The sequence below is a fragment of the Pelodiscus sinensis genome, chromosome 6, assembly GCF_049634645.1.
Source record: "Pelodiscus sinensis isolate JC-2024 chromosome 6, ASM4963464v1, whole genome shotgun sequence".
In the NCBI taxonomy this organism is placed as follows: domain Eukaryota; kingdom Metazoa; phylum Chordata; order Testudines; family Trionychidae; genus Pelodiscus; species Pelodiscus sinensis.
The window spans coordinates 120,247,701-120,267,746 of record NC_134716.1 but is presented as its reverse complement, the minus strand read 5'-3'; positions in this window follow the sequence as shown (position 1 = coordinate 120,267,746).

Genomic DNA, 20,046 nt, shown 5'->3' with positions numbered 1-20,046 from the left:
ACCTTAAGCAAAAGATATATAAAGGGGAAAGGGCAACCAAACAATAAGGGGAGTCACCAGATGCTAGGTGACCCTACCCCCATTGCCATCTAAGATGCCTGCAGGAAACATCTGTCCACCTAATCTGGAGGACAGATTTGTACCAAGTTAGGAGGCTGCTTAGTTCAAGAAAGAGAATATTAGAACAACTGTTAGGGTAAGAATTTCCACGATACAAGTTTCTTACTGTATTAAGATTAGCTGGTGTGTGTGTGTTTTAAAAATGGCTTTATAACTTAATTTGATATGTCTGTTTTCACTTGCAATCATTTAACTCCTACTTTTTATACTTAATAAAACACTTTTGTTTTTTATCAAGCTCAATGTAAATAACTGGATGGGAAGCAACCACTGTGCATATCTCTGTTTCATTGATAAAGAAAGTGAATGTATGAGCTTTCTCTGTGCAAAACTTTTATACAGGTTAAGACAGATAGATTTGGGTGTTTAGTCCCTTTCAGGTGTTGGTTTCTTGGTTGCTATCAACAGCTGAGCTCTTCCAGAACTAGCTGGTTCAGTGTCCGTATTGCTCTGCAAGTGTGTGGTTACCCCAAATCTGTGGCTTGTCTAGGAGACCAGAGCTTCTGGCCCAACAGGACAGCATGGTGGAGAGTCCAAGAGGGCAGGTAAGCAGGCTGAATGGTTTGATCAGCATACTGGATGACAACCCAAAGGGAACTTCATGATACAACCTGTCACACCATTATAACAGCCAGACCCTCTTCAGCAGTCTTACTACTTAGCTAGTTACAATATTAGCTACAATTCCTAATATTGTAGTTGTGCATTTAGTTTTTCCTTCCTAAGTGAAGTGTTTGGCACTTTTCTTTAAAATTTGACCAATTTTCCAAATTATCAAGGTTGTTTTGAAATCTAATCTTTTACTCTGAAGCGTTGGTAGCAACCACAGGTTTTAGGAGCATGCTGGCCACTCTGTTATCCAAGTGACTAATGAAAATATTGAAAATTACCTGACACAAGACTGGCCCCTATAGGACCCTACTGAGTATGTCCCCACTATGTGACAGTAAACAATTCATAACTACATTTTGGGTACATCTACACTACTGGATAAGGTCAAATTAAGATACGCAACTTCAGCTATGTTAATCCCGTAGCTGAAGTGGAAGTATCTTAATTCGGCTTTTGGTGCTGTCTACACAGCAGGACATTGAAGGATGAACACTCTTCCTTCACCTTCCCTTGCTCCTCGTCAAAAGAGGGTTAACAGAAGTTAGATTAAGAAGTCCTCCAGCTTGATATTATTTCAAAATAAAGGCTTGTAGTGTAGATGTGCATTATGTTATTTTGGAATAACATCAGTAATTCTGAAATAATGCTGCTGTGTAGACATACCCTTTGAATACAGTCTTTTAATCACTTGGGTACCCACCTTGTAGTAATTTCACCTAGAACACATTTCCCACATTTGCTTATGAGAATGTCATTTGGGACTGTGAGAAATGCCTTATAAAATTCAAGATTTAGTGTCTGGTTTCCTCTTATCTTTCAGGCAAGTAACCCTGTCAAAGAAGGAAGTTAGGTTGATTTTCCATGATATGTTCATGACAAATCTACCCTGGGCAGAACACAGTAAGTGTATCAGCTTGTATAATTGCTTCACCGCAGGGAACTTGTGTGTATTCCAACTGGTCAGTGACCAGATTTCTGTTAGTTAATTCTGACACACAAAAATACTGGCAGGTATAGACATGGCATTTTAAAAAATTTACAAGATGAGTGTAGTTAGGAGGAATTCATTTAGAGTGCCATGTTAGGAAAAAGCAAATGTCAAAAGGTCAAAAATTGCATGTAGCTTATTTCCCAAAGAAATGAAGATATTAATCTGGCAATTTCAAAACCAACAACTTGCATTTAAATGCTGAGTTTCACCACCTCTTTGTTCAGCATTGACATGAGCACAGTAACCCCAGACTGAGAGAGGAATGGGGATTGTATATCTTCACTAGACGTATCATGAGATCTCATGATACTGTATAATAGATCCAATAGGCACAGGGAACAAACAAAACTGTCAGGTTCTCATGGGACTTCCTCTTAAATCTCACAAGTTCTTGACAGTTCATTATAACATCAGGGGTCTCATTGCCAGATATGTCCCATAAGCAAGACGAAGTGGGCCAGCCGCCTCAGGCCCCACATTTTGCGTGGGGCCCTGCGGCAGCTTCCTCAACCATCCTATGGGTGAGAGGCTCTGCTGTGCCACCCTCTCCTGGCTGGCTGCACTCCACTTCTCCACCGCAGTGAGAAGTAGAGTGGCCCAGTCCAACGGCACTCCGTTTTCACCCTTTGTGGAGAAGCAGGAAACAGAGGACTGGGAGGGTGGAGTGTTGGGACAAAGCAGGCTTCCAGGTTGCTCCAGCTCCCCACCACTGTGACGAGTATGGACGATGAGGGGGGTGACCCCTGTTGCTGACCCATGCCAGGCCTTATAATTTCATGGGCTGCATTGCTCAGGGGAGGTGGTAAGGGAGCAGAGTAAGGGCAGGGTGTAGCTGAGGTGCAGCTGGATCGAGGTGGGATGGAGCAGAGGCAAGATGGGGCCTGAGGCAGGGGAGTTGCCCTGATCCCATGCCTGAGCATTGGAGGGGGGTTGTCCCAGGCCCCGTTCCTCCTAGGAACAGCTCTGCTCATTGCTATATTCCATTTGCCTCTTTACTAATGTGCGTACCTCACTCTCACATCTATAGAGTGAAACAAAAAACAGGACTGTGTAGCACTTTACAGACTAACAAGATGGTTTATTAGGTGATGAGCTTTCGTGGGCCAGACCCACTTCCTCAGATCAAATAGTGGAAGAAAATTGTCACAACCATGTATACCAAAGTGCTACATAGTCCTGTATTTTGTTTCAGCTACACCAGACTAACATGGTTACATTTCTATCACCAATCTATAGAGTGGTTCTAATAATACTCCCCATCACCATTTCTTTTTTCTTGTCTATTTAGACTGTACGCCCTTTGAAGCAGGGACTGTGGTCTATTGAGTGACTGGTACAATGGGGTTCCAATGTTGGGTGGGACCTCTAAGCTGACATGTAATGAATATGACAAATAATAGTGGTAGTAATAAACTCCTGCATTTCCCTTTGTAAGCATCAGAGTTTAGCCTCTCCCATGTCTCCTGGCTGCTTTTTCTGTATCCCAGAGGTACATTCTAATCACACAAGCATTTGATTTATTTCAATTTGAAGAGCAAAAATGTCTACTTATTGTCCCTCTGCGGAAACTAGCACTAAAGTCCTTATTTATGCAAACTAGAAAGTTCCGTGACTTTCTTTCAAGCAACAGGGGGAAAAGCAGACTCCGAGATTTTTTTCACCCCATTTAAATATTTATTCTTCGCATAAACAAACACAGATGTTGATAAAAAACAACCCTGTGAGAATTGGCATATGTGAGAGGCTTTCAGTTTGATCTTAGCCCAACTGTACAGAAATACACTGACAACGATGCAGTCATGTGTCAGTAGCTTTTGTATCATTGACTTGGGTTTCGTAAACAATAAGGTTTTATGGATACCTCCAGTGACTGCACTGTGAATTCATATATGAGCAGAAAAGGAGTGTGTCTTTAGAGACTGAAAATAAAGCTCCATGTTACTATCACTATCATAGTCAAACCTAGGAGAGGTGAATGGGTATGATGTCCTGGTACTGTGTTGCCAAGCAACTAGCATCTATATTTAAGTTCAGATAAACATTCCCTGTATTTTCATCACTTACTGAAGATATGCACAAGAGTGACAAGGTGGGTGAAGTTATATCTTTTATTGGCCCAACTTCAATTGGTGAGAAAGAGAGAGAAGCTTTTGAGTTTACACAGAGCTCTTCTTCAAGCCTAGGAAGTGTACTCAGTGCCACAGCTAAATATAAGAGGGCACAGATTGTTTAGGATAAGTAGTTAACTCATTTCCAAGGACCATTCAACATGGGTGGTGGTTATAAGATGCCAGAGAAGGCACTGAGAGTGCAGGCTTGATATGGCACTATGTCAGGGTATGTCTACACTACCCTCCTAGTTCGAACTAGGAGGGTAATGTATGCATACCGCACTTGCTAATGAAGCCCGGGATTTGAATTTCCCGGGCTTCATTAGCATAAGCGGGGAGCCGCCATTTTTAAATCCCCGCTGCTTCGAACCCCGTGTAGCGCGGCTACACGGGGCTCGAACTAGGTAGTTCGGACTAGGGTCCTATTCCGAACTACCGGTACTCCTCGTGAAACGAGGTGTACCGGTAGTTCGGAATAGGCACCCTAGTCCGAACTACCTAGTTCGAGCCCCGTGTAGCCGCGCTACACGGGGTTCGAAGCAGCGGGGATTTAAAAATGGCGGCTCCCCGCTTATGCTAATGAAGCCCGGGAAATTCAAATCCCGGGCTTCATTAGCAAGTGCGGTATGCATACATTACCCCGCTAGTTCGAACTAGCGGGGTAGTGTAGACATACCCTCAGATAGCATCAAAATGTAAACAGCACCATTTCCCAGCTTTGTCAATGACTAGCTGAAATCATCAGCGGATGGAAGAGGAATTGTACTCAGGCAAGGCTGTGGTGATGTGGGTAGGAAAAGGAAAATGCTTCCATGAACATGCCTCTTCTAGAAGAAACTCCACTATCAAGGACATTTATTTTCAGATTGTTTAATTGCTTCTTAGACTCAGTGTTCTTTTGGAATTCTCAGTGCTATTCTATGCCTGGAGTTGGGGTTAGAATAGGGTTAGTTTCATAAAAAGGTGCCAATCTCCTTGTTACACTGTCTGGGGTGGCTCATGAATGAGAGTGCCAACCTCAGGCCAGAGTGTCCAAAGCAGAGGAGATGCCCCAGAATTAGATTTCACCAACTCACTAGCCAATGTGAACTCATAGATCAGTGTAACAGTGTTCTGAGACAGTCTCCTGTACTGTTTGGTCTATCTTGCCACACCAACAAGCTCAACTTAGTGATAAATTGTCACTTACACTAAAAAATACACAAAATATTCAGGCTGCTTCCAGCCCCAACACATCAGTCACTTACCTTAAAAATGTATACCTTAGATCTGACACCAAAGACAACACATGTAGCCAATTCTGTAGTAAACAAAGTAAAGGTTTAATTAAGTGGGAAAAGGAATAACTTACAGGCTGAAGTGAGGATATATTAATAAATGAGTTCCAGTCTGTTATTCAAAAGATGACAGAGATGTAGTAATTTGTCAGCACTGAATGTTTTTAAGGGCTTAACAAAAGATGACCCAAGGGATCTCTGCTTTTTGTTTCTTAGCATCAGCCTTGTGAGAGTCCGAACAGCAAAGGGATGAAAAATATTTATGACAGCTATTTTTATATCCCTCTTCCAGTATTCAAAACAAGGGCTATGTTTATATTAACAGAGTTTTTCGGAAAAATAGCCATTTTTCTGAAAAAAACTTCACTTATGTCCACACTGCAATCGCGTTGTTTCGAAAAAATAATCAAAAGAACAGAAGGGTTTTTCAACATTGGTAAACCTCTTTCTACGAGGAAGAAGCCTTTTTCCAAAAGGCTTCATCTACGCTGCAGGGTTTTTGTGGAAAAAGCCTTTTGCACCTCAAAGTGCATTGCAAAAGTAATGTGCCTTTGTGCAAGAGAGTGTCCACATTGCATGGACGCTCTCGCGCTAGAAAGCTCTGATGGCCATTCACAGAAAACACACCTGTGCTTTTCCCGATAGGGGTTTCTTGCTCAAGAAACACCTGTGGAGCATCCATACTTGCCTTTTTTCACAAGAACTCTTGCACAAAAAGGAGTTATTCCTCGTGGGGAGAGGAATAACTCTACTGGCAAAAGTCCTTTCTTCTGCCGATTTACTTGCACAAGAACGCGCTTGAGGTGTGGATGCTCTACAGGTTTTTGCGCAAAAAATGTTTTTGCGCAAAACCTTGTAGTGTAGACATGGCCAAAAAGCTCTTTCAGAAAAAGGTGTGTGTGGACGGGGAAGAGGGAGTTCTCTCTAAAGAAGAGGAAAGAGGGAAAAGCACAGGTGCGCTGATGGCCAATCTGTCCATAGTAATCGCAGCTTACATGTGAGAAAGTATCCATTCAGTGTGGACGCTATCTTTCATAAAAGCAGATCGGTTTTTTGATGCACTTTGGCAGTGTGGATGCTCTCTTTTGGAAGAAGTTTTTCAGAAGATCTCTTCCAGAAAAGCTTCTTCCGAAGGAAGCCTGCAGTCTAGATGTATCCAAGAGGAATGAAGCTTTTGGCACATGCTTCCTCATGCATGGACGGGGCAATTAACAATGCTTTTGTCCTATAATGGCCCTCTTAATTTTTGATTCTCCACCTGGGTGGTAAGAAGGAGCTGCTCTTCCTTTGTGAGTTCAGAAGTTCAGAGAAAGCATTTTTGCAATTATAAAACATTTTTCTCTTGCCTTGTAGCATGAAATACAGACTTTACAAGTAAGAATAATGCATGAAGAAATTTACAAGAATTGTGTGAACATTAAACACATCTGAATACTAAACACACTGGACACTAAACACATCTTTACAAGTCTAACCTGTGTTTTGAAACAACATTAACATATAGGTGAGATGGACTGGTTTCCAATGATGAATTTCTCAGTGCTCAGCTGATACCTGCTGTCTTGACAAGAGCTGGCACCTACTTTATCAGTATCATGCTTCTATTCAGAGTTAGGTGCCTAAATGTTTTTGTGACTCCAACCTGTAGTACATGTTATTTGTTTGCATTATAGAGGCCAGGACCACTTGTGCTAGCTGCTGTACAAAGATAGTACAAAAAGAGAATTCCTGCCTTACATATAAGACAAGCAAAAAAGGTGGATAGAGACAGATGGAGCTCACGAAAACAACGAGACAGAATTGCCTAAATGAGCATTGCAGATATATTGTCACAATGAACATGGTGGGACCATAACTGCAGAATGAACAATAGGATGTTTTATTGCTGCTTTTGTTCTTGGGTGAATTTACTTCAGAGGGGATCAGCTACATGGAAAGGAAGGTGAGGGGGAAGATAAGGGCGGGGAGGAGGGACAGATGTGGAATGAAATTCAGGTGAAGCAAGGGTGAGGAGGGAAGAGGAAGTTTGGTGCAACAGCCCACCTGCCAAGGGCAGAGAAAATCAGAACATTCCACAGCGTCAAATGGAATGTACAAAGGTCCATGCTGTGTCTCCTTCCAGCCAAGCTTCTGGACTTCCTGTCTCTCTTCAAACAACTCATATAATGATAGGAGGCACTTCCTGAGTTCTAGTGCCCCTCAGAGTTTCCCCTGAATAGTCTTTATCAAGGTGGATAAAGTGGGACTGGGCACCATTGGAACTCCATTCCTCAGTAAAGCTTCTTTGTTTTGCCTTCTTCTGGTCCAGGCAAAGTCCATAAGAGCCCTAGACATTTACCAGGTACATTGTGCTAGGCAAAAGTATGATCTTTGCCTCAGAGCTTATACCTCAGTCTCCAGCTAGCTAGGCTGGGCCCTTGCCATTGGACACCAGTCTGGTCATAGTGTTCTAGGTACTCCATACTTCCTCACTGCAACTCATTCTATCCAGGGAAGGAGGCCACACACCCTAAAAGAAGCTCCAACTGCTGCAAAATGTGGCAGTCTCTCTGTTTCCCAACCAAGAGAGGTCCAGTGAGCTCACCATCCACTGACTGCTGCTTGTATATAAAACACAGTTCAAGTTCTCTGGTATAGTATCAACCCTAGGACTTCCCATCTCTCTCCCAGAGATATTGGCTATGTTCCACTGGAGCAATGAAGCTGTTAGCCAACAGGCAAGGGCTGTGTATCTACATTACACTGATGGATTCTAGTGTCACAGTACTCTGTAGGAACCCACAAAACATACCTGGATCCAAGTTCCTCCCTAGTTCAACTCCATTGACATCAATGGGCTTACACCCAGGATGAACTTGTCTAAAGGTGTCCAACCAATGAAGTGGACCGGCAAAGAGAACTGGGGATCCAATGAATTGCCTTTGCCTTCATTTGCAAACTGTACAGCTATCTACATATTTATTCTATCCTGTGCATAACTGTTCAGCATGAACAAGGACACAGCCAGCTACAGATCTGACATCTTTGTGATAGTGACTCTGTGGCGGCATTGAAAAGAAAGCAGGGGAAGGAACAGGGTCACAGAGAGGACAAAGGAAAAAAATAGCTGTCTAAATCATATATCATTAGAGTGATGCTCATTGAATTACCTCTCTCAGGGCCTGTCAAAACATGTGGTGCCCTTGCAATATGATGTGAATTAAATGCCTTCTGGCCCCTGAAATATTGTTTTCAAGGCCAAATGTGTACTTTCACAGCTTCCCGTTAGTAGTTACTAAGAAGCGTTCAGAACATGTCATTGGCTCCTATGATTTTTTTTTAAAAATACAGAAATACAGCAGTACATGATAATGTGAAAGTGAAAGCCAGGACACACAGATGTCCTATGGACTTCTCAGCCATGGGTGATAATCACCAGATCTCCATCTTCAGAGACATTGGTCAATGCTTGTTATTTGTTTGCCCCCAGTAGAAAAAAGTTAGTAGGAACCATCTCCCCATATTCCCTTTGTACATTTAATATTATTATTATTTATGATATTATTGTAGCCTCTATGAGCTCTCATTACAGACCTGAACTCTAGTCTACTAGGTGCTGCACAAACAAAAAAAGACAGTGTCTTCCTTGAAAAGCTTATAATCTATGTATTAGGCAAGAGGAAAAAGGTGCAGAGTAACAGATTGGTGGGGGATTGCAAAGAAACCCTGTGACAATCTTAGTCAACATAGGAGTCTCAGAACACTAGTAGTCTAACTGCTGCGAAGTTTTTTGAAGGGTTCATGGCAAAGGAGAGGTTTAAAGAGAAATGTGAAGGAGGGTAGTGAGTTAGTTTTATGGATATTTATGTGAAGCAACCCCATGAGCAATGGGCAATATGGGGAAAGCACAAAGGTGTTTGAAAAATGAATGTGTGGGTGATGGAGACTGACAATGTGGGCTTATTAGAGGAGTTGATGGATCTTTTGGTATTGAATGAGGGGTGCAGTTTGATTGGGAAGGTCCTTGTAAGTTAAAACATGTGGTTTGCTGCAACTGACAAGAGGAAGCCAGTGGAGAAATAGAGAGGGGCAATATCTTTGTGCTCCATTAATTGTGAGTGAGTTTGTCATTCTCAGTTGTTTGGAAAATTCTGTGCAAATGCCAGATGACTTGGAATGTTAAATGAAGCACCATCAGGTAGAGTTGATGAAGAGGAGAACGATATTGTGGACCAGATCTTCAAATCTGTACTCATTTGGGACTTATATGAACCTCCTTTGAATCAAAATAATTAGGGCCTGAGGATTTGGCCTGATATTATTGCTACTCTTATTTACTGTTGCTTGTACAGTGTAGAAGGCAAAGTACATTACAAACAGAAAGACATGAACCCTTCCCTGACAATTTGCAAACAAAGGCCTCAGTCCTGTACAGCATAGCTGAATTCTGAGTCCATGCAGAGGTCCACAGACTTCTGGAATGTTCTGACCATTTTGGGGGGCCTGTCCAAGCTTTGTTCTTTGCATGCTCAGGGCCTAATTTACTTGCTACCAGATGAGATGAGGCACTGTGATGTTGGAAATGAGGGTTGAGGAAGGATGAATGTTACACCAATATGATAATATGGTTATTCAGTTTAGGAATGTGAGCGTTTTGGTGATTCTGTTACATTACTGCAACCCCAAGTCCCCAAAAAAATGGAGTCCAACTCCTCAAAATCCTGAGATTTAAATAAATCTTCTGGTTCCTTTTGATTTGCCTTTGGTTTGGGGTTCTTAGGGTACATACAGGTGATGTTTGTAGGCTTTTCTCTGCAATCATGTGGGTTAGAAACATGCAGTGGTGTTAAAAATGAAAGCTAAGAATCTGGTGAAAATTGAATTTCAGGATCTGGGGCTTTAAGAAAAAAATCATGAGCCTTGCAATTAAATTGTAAAAGGTGGCAACACTGATTATTATTATTAATATTTAAAAACAGCTAATTACAGCAGCTTGTTTTGCAACAATAACAATAATTCTTCTTTAGATCATTTCATCCAAGCATCTGAGTTTTCTTTACCATTAATAAATGAAGGCTCACAATACTTCTGAGTTAGGAGTTATTCAGGAGACTATCAAGTATACAGGAAAGCTCTGCTGACGTATACAGAGGTACCTGATTATCCTAAAATAATACAGTGAATCAGAGTCAAATATGGCAATAGAACCTAGGAGATCTAGCTTCCAGCTCCTTGTTCCACCCAGAAAACATGTCCTCTTCAATCACTGTATACATTTAATGTACATAAAATGTTGAAATAAATTTTGTGCCCAGTGTAAATGAAGTGTACACCTGAGAACTTCAATTCAGAGTGTTGATTTCCATTCTGAAGACTAGAGAAACTGCTTTTTCATCCTTTGTTTGGCTCTGAGATAGGATATTGCATTTTAGTGGGGGTGGGAGAGTGATTCTTTTTGTCCTCTGTGAACACAGCAAAAGTCATATACTGGACATGAAGTAAAAATGAACAATGCCAGGTGTTCCTCAGGGAAAATCTTGCCATACATCACTCTGCCAATGTATTACATGGTGAGGCCTCCACAAATAAAAAGAATGGGAAGAGCTATTTTTCTTCTCTTTTCTATCTTTTCTTACGTGTTCTTACACACTAAAATGAGTTACCCTTCCATTTAGTGAGGGATTATTAACAGATGTGGAGAGCTAGACTTTGGAAGCCACGTTCAGTTCATAACAGCTTTAATTAATCTACTTCCTTGTGAACAATGCTACCTATTCTTATTTGCCAGTATCTTTACATTAACTAGCTGTATTTGTGTCTATATATAAAGAAATTGTATCACACCTACAGATATTGTAACACACACAATTCTGCTAGGTACTGCATAAATATATGTATCACACACATATTCCCACTCGCACATACAGATTTTTCTATGTGCAACATTTAAGTGTGTGTGTGTGTGTGTGTGTGTGTGTGTGTGTGTGTGTGTGTGTGTGTGTGTAGAGATAGATAGATGGATAGATAGATTCAGACCAGAGGGTTAAGGGGAAAGGAGAGAAAATATATTAGCTCAGATTAAATGGGTCTCTGTTCCCAGGGTAGACAAAGAAGGGCTGATCCAGAACCAACATTAACCTGCTAGAAACAGTCAGAGCAATGAGGCCAATTAAAACATCTAGAACCAATTAGGAGGCTTCCAGAATGAAGGGAGATAGACTAATTAAAACATCCAATTTCAAATGGTTTAAAAGGGCATCCCTTCTGTTTACTCAATGTGTCTACTCTGCACCCATAGCTTGAAATAAGCTATACAATTTGAGCTATGTAAATTGCATAGCTTATTTTGGGTCAATTTAGAAATAACTTATTTCAAAAAGGTACTTACTCCTCGTGGAATGAGGTTTACAGGGATGTCCGAAGAGCGAGCCCGTTATATTTTAAAATTAATGGGCTTGCTCAAAAGACATGGAATACACAAGCTACAGGAACCCACAAGGGGAGAGGCAATTCTTGATTTAGTCCTGAGTTGAGTGCAGGATCTGGTTCAAGAGATAACTATAACAGGACCGCTGGGAAATAGTGACCACAATATAATAACATTTAACATTCCTGTGGTGGGAAGAATACCTCAGCAGCCCAACACTGTGGCATTTAATTTCAGAAAGGGGAACTATGCAACAATGAGGAGGTTAGTTAAACAGAAATTAAAAGGTACAGTGACTAAAGTAAAATCCCTGCAAGCTGCATGGACATTTTTCAAAGGCACCATAATGTATACCTCAAATTAAAAAGCACAGTAAAAAAACTGAAAAAGAGACACCGTGGCTTAACAACCATGTAAAAGAAGCAGTGAGAGATAAAAAAGGATCTTTTAAAAAGTGGAAGTCAAATCCTAGTGAGGACAATAGAAAGAAGCATAAACACTGCCAAATTAAGTATAAAAATGTAATAAAAGCCAAAAAGGAGTTTCAAGAACAACTAGCCAAAAACTCAAAAGGTAATAAGAAAATGTTTTTTAAGTACATCAGAAGCAGGAAGACTGCTAAACAGCCAGTGGGGCCCCTGGATGATCGAGATACAAAAGGAGCACTTAAAGACGATAACATCATTGCAGAGAAACTAAATAAATTTTTGCTTCAGTCTTCATGGATGAGGATGTTAGGGAGATTCCCAAACCTGAGCTGTCCTTTGCAGGTGACAGATCTGAGGAACTGTCACAGATTGAAGTGTCATAAGAGGAGGTTTGGAATTAATTGATAAACTTAACACTAACAAGTCACCGGAACCAGATGCTATTCACCCAAGAGTTCTGAAAGAAATGTAATGAAATGTAAAATTGCGGAACTATTAACTATAAATCAGCTTCTGTATCCAATGACCGGAAGATAGGTAATGTAATGCCAGTATTTAAATAGGGCTCTAGAGGAGATCCTGGCAATTATAGACCATTAAGTCTAATGTCAGCACCGGGCAAATTAGTTGAAACAATAGTAAAGAATAAAATTGTCAGACACACAGAAGAACATAATTTGTTGGGCAAAAGCAACATGGTTTCTGTAAAGGGAAATCGTGTCTTACTATGCTATTAGGGTTCTCTGAAGGGGTCAACAAAGATTACAAGAAGGATCCAGTAGATATAGTGTACTTAGATTTCCAGAAAGCCTTTGACAAGGTCCCTCACTAAAGGCTCTTACGTAAATTAAGTTGTAATGGGATAAGAGGGAAAATTTTGTCATGGACTGAGAACTGGTTAAAAAACAGGAAACAAAGGGTAGGAATAAATGATAAATCTTCAGAATGGAGAAGGGTAACTAGTGGTGTTCCCTAAGGGTCAGTCCTAGGGCCAATCCTATTCAACTTATTCATAAATAATCTGGAGAAAGGGGTAAACAGCGAAGTGGCAAAGTTTGTAGATGATACTAAATTGTTCAAGGTAGTTAAGACCGAAGTAGACTGTGAAGAACTTCAAAAAGATCTCACCAAACTAAAGCAACAAGGAGTCCTGTGGCACCTTATAGACTAACAGATGTATTGGAGCATAAGCTTTCGTGGGCAAAGACCCACTTCGTCAGATGCATGTATTCTATTAGATGTATATGATTTGTAGTTGTTCTGGAATTAGATCCAGATTTATGTTGGAATGAGTATGTTCCTGGAAGCTCTCAAGGCACACCAGAGAGTGTGTACAAGACCAGCCATTTTACACCGCCATTTTACATTCATTACAAGCAAGGGACTGCAGCAAGGGAGTGGATAGGGCTTTCCCCAACTAAACACCATCACCACAGGGGTGCTCAGGATCTCTTTTGGGTTAAAACATCAGGCGCCCAGGCACATCTGTGAGTGTGACCTACTCCCCAGTAACCATTAAAAAGGGGATAGAGAATAAGACGGAGAATATCTTATTGCCGTTACATAAATCCATGGTATGCCAACATGTTGAATACTGCGTACAGATGTGGTCTCCTCATCTCAAAAAAGATATATTGGCCTTAGAAAAGGTTCAGAGAAGGGCAACTAAAATGAGTAGGGGATTGGAATGGGTCCCAAATGAAGAGAAATTAAAGGGACTAGGACTTTTCAGCTTGGAAAAGAGGAGACTAAGGGGGGATATGACAGAGGTCTATAAAATCATGAGTAGTGTGGAGAAAGTGAATAAGGAAAAGTTATTTACTTGTTCCCATAATATAAGAACTAGGGACTACCAAATGAAATGAATGGGCAGCAGGTTTAAAACAAATAAAAGGAAGTTCTTCTTCACACAGCGCAAAGTCAACCTGTGGGACTCCTTGCCTGAGGAGGTTGTGAAGGCTAGGACTATAACACGATTTAAAACAGAACTATATAGATTAATGGGGGTTAAGTCCATAAATGTCTATTATCCAGTATGGGTAAGGAATAGTGTCCCTAGTCTCTGTTTGTCGGAGGGTGGAGATGGATGGTGGGAGACAGATCGCTTGATCATTGCCTGTTCGATTCACTCCCTCTGGGGCACCTGGTATTAGCCACTGTTGGCAGACAGGATACTGGGTTGGAAAGACCTTTGGTCTGGCCCAGTATGGCCAATCTTACGTTCTTAATATCTATTTTGGGATATTTCTGGTATCCTGAAATAGCTCCACAGTGTAGACAAAGACTCGGTGGTGAGCTAATGAGAGTAAGGGTATGACAAGGCATCGGCGCTATTTTGGGATAGGTCTAGTATCCCGAAATAGCATTTTCCGAATCATAACAACATCCCATTATTTCAAAATTCAGTTGAAATTACGGGCTTGCTATTCCGACATCCTGGTAAACCTTGTTCCACGTGGATTAAGGGACTTGTCAGAAGAGAGCTCTAGTTTGAAATTTGGCACTCTGTAGATGGCGCCATTTTTTGAAAAGAGGAGACTAAGGGGGGATATGATAGAGGTCTATAAAATCATGACTGGTATGGAAAAAGTGAATAAGGAAGTTATTCACTTATTCCCACAATAAAAGAACTTGGGGTCACCAAATGAAATTAATAGGCAGCAGGTTTAAAACAAACAAAAGGAAGTTTTTCTTCACTCAGTGCATTGTCAACCTGTGGAACTCCTTGCCAGAGGATGTGGTGAAGGCTAGAACTTTAACAGGGTTCTAGAAAGATCTAGATCGATTCATGGAGAGTAGGTCCATCAATGGCTATTAGCCAGGAAGGGTAGGAATGGTGTCCCTAGCCTCTGATTCTCTGGAGGTGGGTGACAGGAGAGGGATCATGTGAGGATTACCTGTTGTGATCTCTCCCTCTGGGGCATCTGGTATTGGCTACTGTTGGGAGACAGGATACTGGGCTAGGTGGACCTTTGCTCTTACCCAGTATGGCCGTTCTTATGTTCTTCTTATGTTCTTATGAATTAGACTATCTCGAAATAAGCTACACAATTTGTGTAGCTCAAATTGTGTAGCTTATTTCAAGCTAACAGCACTGTGTAGCTGCACCCTAAGGGTGTGTCTAGACTACATGCCTCCTTCGACGGAGGCATGTAGATTAGCCAGATCGGAAGAGGGAAATGAAGCCGCGATTAAAATAATCGCGGCTTCATTTAAATTTAAATGGCTGCCCCGATCTGCCGATCAGCTGTTTGTCGGCAGATCGGGAGAGTCTGGACGCGATGCCCCGACAAAGAAGCCTTTCTTCATCGACACAGGTAAGCCTCGTGAAACCAGGTTTACCTGTGTCGATGAAGAAAGGCTTCTTTGTCAGGGCATCGCGTCCAGACTCTCCCGATCTGCCGACAAACAGCTGATCGGCAGATCGGGGCAGCCATTTAAATTTAAATGAAGCCGCGATTATTTTAATCGCGGCTTCATTTCCCTCTTCCGATCTGGCTAATCTACATGCCTCCGTCGAAGGAGGCATGTAGTCTAGACACACCCTAAGTGTGGTGGTTAGTCTAGGAGAAGAAAGCACAAGAAATCAGACACCAGGAGGAAGAACTTCCGGTAAGGAAGGGTGTTGGGGAAGGCTGTGGGGAAGTGGCCCAAGGATTTGTAGCTGTCACACAACTGTTAACACCATTACAGACAGCAAAAATGCAAAACCAGAGACAAAACAAGCCACTCCCTAAAACAGAGGTGCAATTCATGTCACCTTGTTTGAGGTTGGCACTCCTGGAACTGCTATGTTCCCACATTTTCCTAATGGCACTCCCTAGCTGGCAAGCAGCATCAAGAAACTCTTTACACAGTGAAGTGACAACCTGCAGTTCCAACACCATTTTCAAATAAACCAGACAGAGCAGCACAGACACACACCTGGACCAGAGAGTACCAGGCATCCTTTTGACACTCAGAATAGGGCCACATTGTGCCAACTAGTGTGATTAGTTCACCCTGCCTCCCACATGCCAAACATTACTACACCTTGTAAAGTCCATAACCTACACTCTTCAAAGTGTATCGGGCTTTATAATAAAAGCCTCACCTTCTAGTACAGGTTGGCCCTCCTTGGTCCGGAATCACTAGGACTTGACCAGCCTGGAACAAGAGAGTTTGCTGGATCTAGGGAGTTCTTCTGCCACCGGCCCCCCCAAGCCCACCACCCGCTGCTGGCAGACTGCCCCAGCAGGCAACCCCTGCCTCGCCTACCTCCCATGACCTGACAGAACTACTTGCCTAGCTATTGATGGCTCCATGGGCAGCATAGGCTCTGGCTCCTGCAGTGCAGGCTCTGGTCCCGTGTAGCCGGGGGGCTGGATCTCCGACCTCAGCCCCACACAGCCAGGGGAAGCTGTGGGAAGCTGAGGGGCTCTGAATCTGGCCCCACGCAGCCCCAAACCTGGCCCTGTGACACCAGGGGAAGCTTCTGGGCTCTGGCCATGGCCCCATGCTTTTACAGGGGCTTTCAAAAGAGGGGTTTTTTTCCCCAACATTTGGCCCCGTGTAGACGGGTCCAAATGGAGGGAAACCCTCTTCCGGGGAAAAAAACAGCCTAGTCCCTTTCTTCTCTTGTGTTGAAAAGAAAAGAAAAGAAAAGAAAAGAAAAGAAAAGAAAAGAAAAGAAAAGAAAAGAAAAGAAAAGAAAAGAAAAGAAAAGAAAAGAAATCTTATTGACCTGTTAACTAGAGATCTAATCAAAACTCAACCACAATCAAAGTTATGGGTCAGAAGGAAAGGCAATGTCCATTACATTTGCAGTACATAAGTGGGAAATACACATTTTATTACTCTGAAGGTTAATGTGCTCATTAGATTACGGCAGTTCATTATGCAATGGTGCAGTGGCTGACGTGTGATATATAGCAGTTGGAAGCAACATTTCATGCATCAACTAAACAGCCCCCCTCCCCAGCTCCCAAAGAACACAGACACTTATAAAGATAAACTGAACAGAAAACTTCATTTATGTAGAGCTTGTAGGTCCATTTAATCAGGGAAGGAGACATTAATTTTTTTGAGACGCAAGAGAAATAGTAGGGCAAGTTGGCTTAACAGGCACGACGATGTAGATTTGGTCTGACAATGTTTATGATGACCACAGCTTTTTTTGTGTTCCCCTTTTCTCCCCAACATAATTGCTTTTGACTAGGCAAATCATGTTCTCATTGTAATGTCACTGCAATTTATGATTCCATAAAGCATTTGAATAGGATATTTTGTTTTTTTATATGCTTTCATTTCATTTTAATGCCACCCATGGAAATTACCTACCAAAAGCTGTGCGTGCCACTTTTTATATTAAATACCAAATGGTATCACTTTTTTTTCATCTCTTGATTACAATCAAGTCTCATTTCAGTTTTTATTATGAGATCATTTTCCTACCTCAATTAGAATCCTAAGGTTAATTTCCACTAACACTTTGCACTAAATGTCAGGCTAAGCCAACATTTTACAGAAATAAAATGGAAAGCATAGGTCATGTTTCTTTCATTGAGCCCTGTGTTGCCTTACATAGAAGGCTGCTGTTTCTTGCTGCACAGTTCACAGAAGTTCCCTAAGCCGAGTTCCGATTCCCCAAAAATCTGAGTTCTTATTCCCCAAAAGGAAAAGTGCCATAGACTTCAGGAACTCCAGAAGGGACATTTTTATTTCATGTGGCAGCCGCTTATACCGTACGGTAATGGATAACTGTATAAAACCCTAAGTTAGAAAGATAAAGTCACGTTGTTTTCCTCATACTTGGTGGGCATTGGAGAAGGAGAAACACTATATTGTATTCTCCCCTTCCTAAACAACAGGCATCTAAGTGGATATCTTTACTGAAGCAGCTATGAATAACTCAGACGCTTCAAAATTATCCCACTCTTGGGTGTATCTAGACTACAGAATTTTTTCGAAAAAAGTAGCCTTTTTTTAAAAAAAAACTTCACCTGCGTCTAGACTTCAGCCGCGTTCTTTCGAAAGTAAATCAAAAGAACGCGGCTGTTTTTTCAATCGCGGTAAACCTCATTTTATGAGGAATAACGCCTTTTTTTGAAAGTACTCTTTGGAAAAAAGGCTCTATTGAATGCAAACTGTGCTTTTTCGAAAGAGAGCATCTAGACTCTCTTTCGAAAAAGCGGCTCAATTTTTCGAAAAAGCTGCTTGTAGTCTAAACGCTCTTTTTCTAAAGAGGTTTGTAGTCTAGACGTACCCTTGGAGTAAATATTTGTGCAAGCAGGGGTGGTCTGTCTAAAGGCAGATTTTGTGCTGCTTGCAGAGAAGGAAACCTGAAAAGCAGATAGGTCCCTCTGTGAAAACAGTGTCTTTTTCCATGCATTTCCTTGGGGTCGGTAGGCTTAAGAGTCTGCACCTCAATCTCCTTTATGGCCCCACCCATCCCCAATACATTCCATATGGGAGTAAAATTCCAAGGAAGCGCCTTCATGAGCCATAAAACTCTATATGGTTCTGCCTTTATATGTCAGTACAATTTGGCCCATTCTTCTTATCAAAGGCTCAGGCAGACATTTTGCACATTTTAAGATGCTTCTCTGACACCTAACATGTACTGAAGAAAAAAAATAAATTTTTAAAAAAGTGCTTACAATAAAATGATTGTAGAATGAATAATTCATTAAAATTTATATTGAGAAAGAAACAATAGTGGAGTATAAATAATGAAATGCATATTAATGTCAGGTTTTGCACAGAACAGCTTTGCTGCATGCATACACATTGTATGGATTTGGGATTTGCTTTATATTGTATTAATGAGGGTTCATATTTCTTCCTCCTGAAGAAGGGCACACGGAAGAGGAAAAAATAAAGTAAAATGCCCATGGCTTTGAAGACACAGGTATCTCAGTGCATATGTAGCAGCAGTTCTCATATTCAGCTGGTCAAAAAATGGAAAATTTCACCTTAGTCAAAATGAAAAACCGTCTTTCCATCAGAGCTGAAATTTTCCATAGAAGGCAGGTTTTGTTTAGCTGAACATCCAATTTGTCATTAAAAAAATAGTTCCGTCAGACAGTTTTCAATGACCCCTAATCATAGGAATAAAAATGTATGCAATGGCATGAATGCGTGTAGGGCAAGATTTGGTTCTCCTTCTCCATGCATGCTCTGTAGCATAAGCATGTCCATTGATTTCAGTGGGGCTACTCATGAAAAAAGATACTTCAGTGTCAATGAGGACAACAGAATTTAGCCCTTAGGTTGTAAAGGCACAAGGGAAGTTAGCATGTAAAATGGAGTTATAGATTAAGAGAAAAAGTGGCATATATTAAAAACTGGCTAGAGGACACGAAGAAAAAAGATTCATTAATGCAACCCTTTTTACTATTAGTTCATATCCTTATTCAGATTCCATTTCAAGCTTACGCCTTTGTCAAAAAAATATTTCTCTATCTCTACATATATATTATAATTAATGTGGGTGGCCCAGTAGTGGAACCAGGCATATAGTCAGATGTAATTGATAAGCAGTAACTGCTAAGCCTCAGCTCTGATGCATACCTAGGGGGAAACATTTTAGAAGAGAACTAACAAGAAGATATTACATTAATATTAATGGCATTTTATTTCCATCCTAAAGGGAAAATATGATCAAGTGTTTTTCCTCTCTGGCTCCTCTTATCTTTTTTTCCTGGGAAAGTTAGAAGCTAAATTATATGAAACTAACCACTTTGCTCCCCTGTTATACATTTTAAAAAAACATAACCATGACAAAATATATTATACAAAACTGTTCTTGAAAATGGCCAAAAGATTTCACCAAATGTTTTCAATATGATCAAAACTTTCATTTTTTCCAGGAAACTTTCTATTTTATACTTTACCAAAAATTGTTACTAAAATTGTAATCCAGTGTTCTTTCATTTACCAAAAACGAGTAATTTCCAAACAATTCCTAGGAAAAGAATTGGTAAAAAATGAAGAAAAGCCTAGGGAGGAAGGGAAGGGAAAGCTCAGGGTTTGGGGTCTTGCTGGCTCTCTCATCTCACAGCACTGCGGGTGCGGGGGCATCAGTGGGGAGTGGATGTGGAGGGTGGGGCAGGAGGGATAG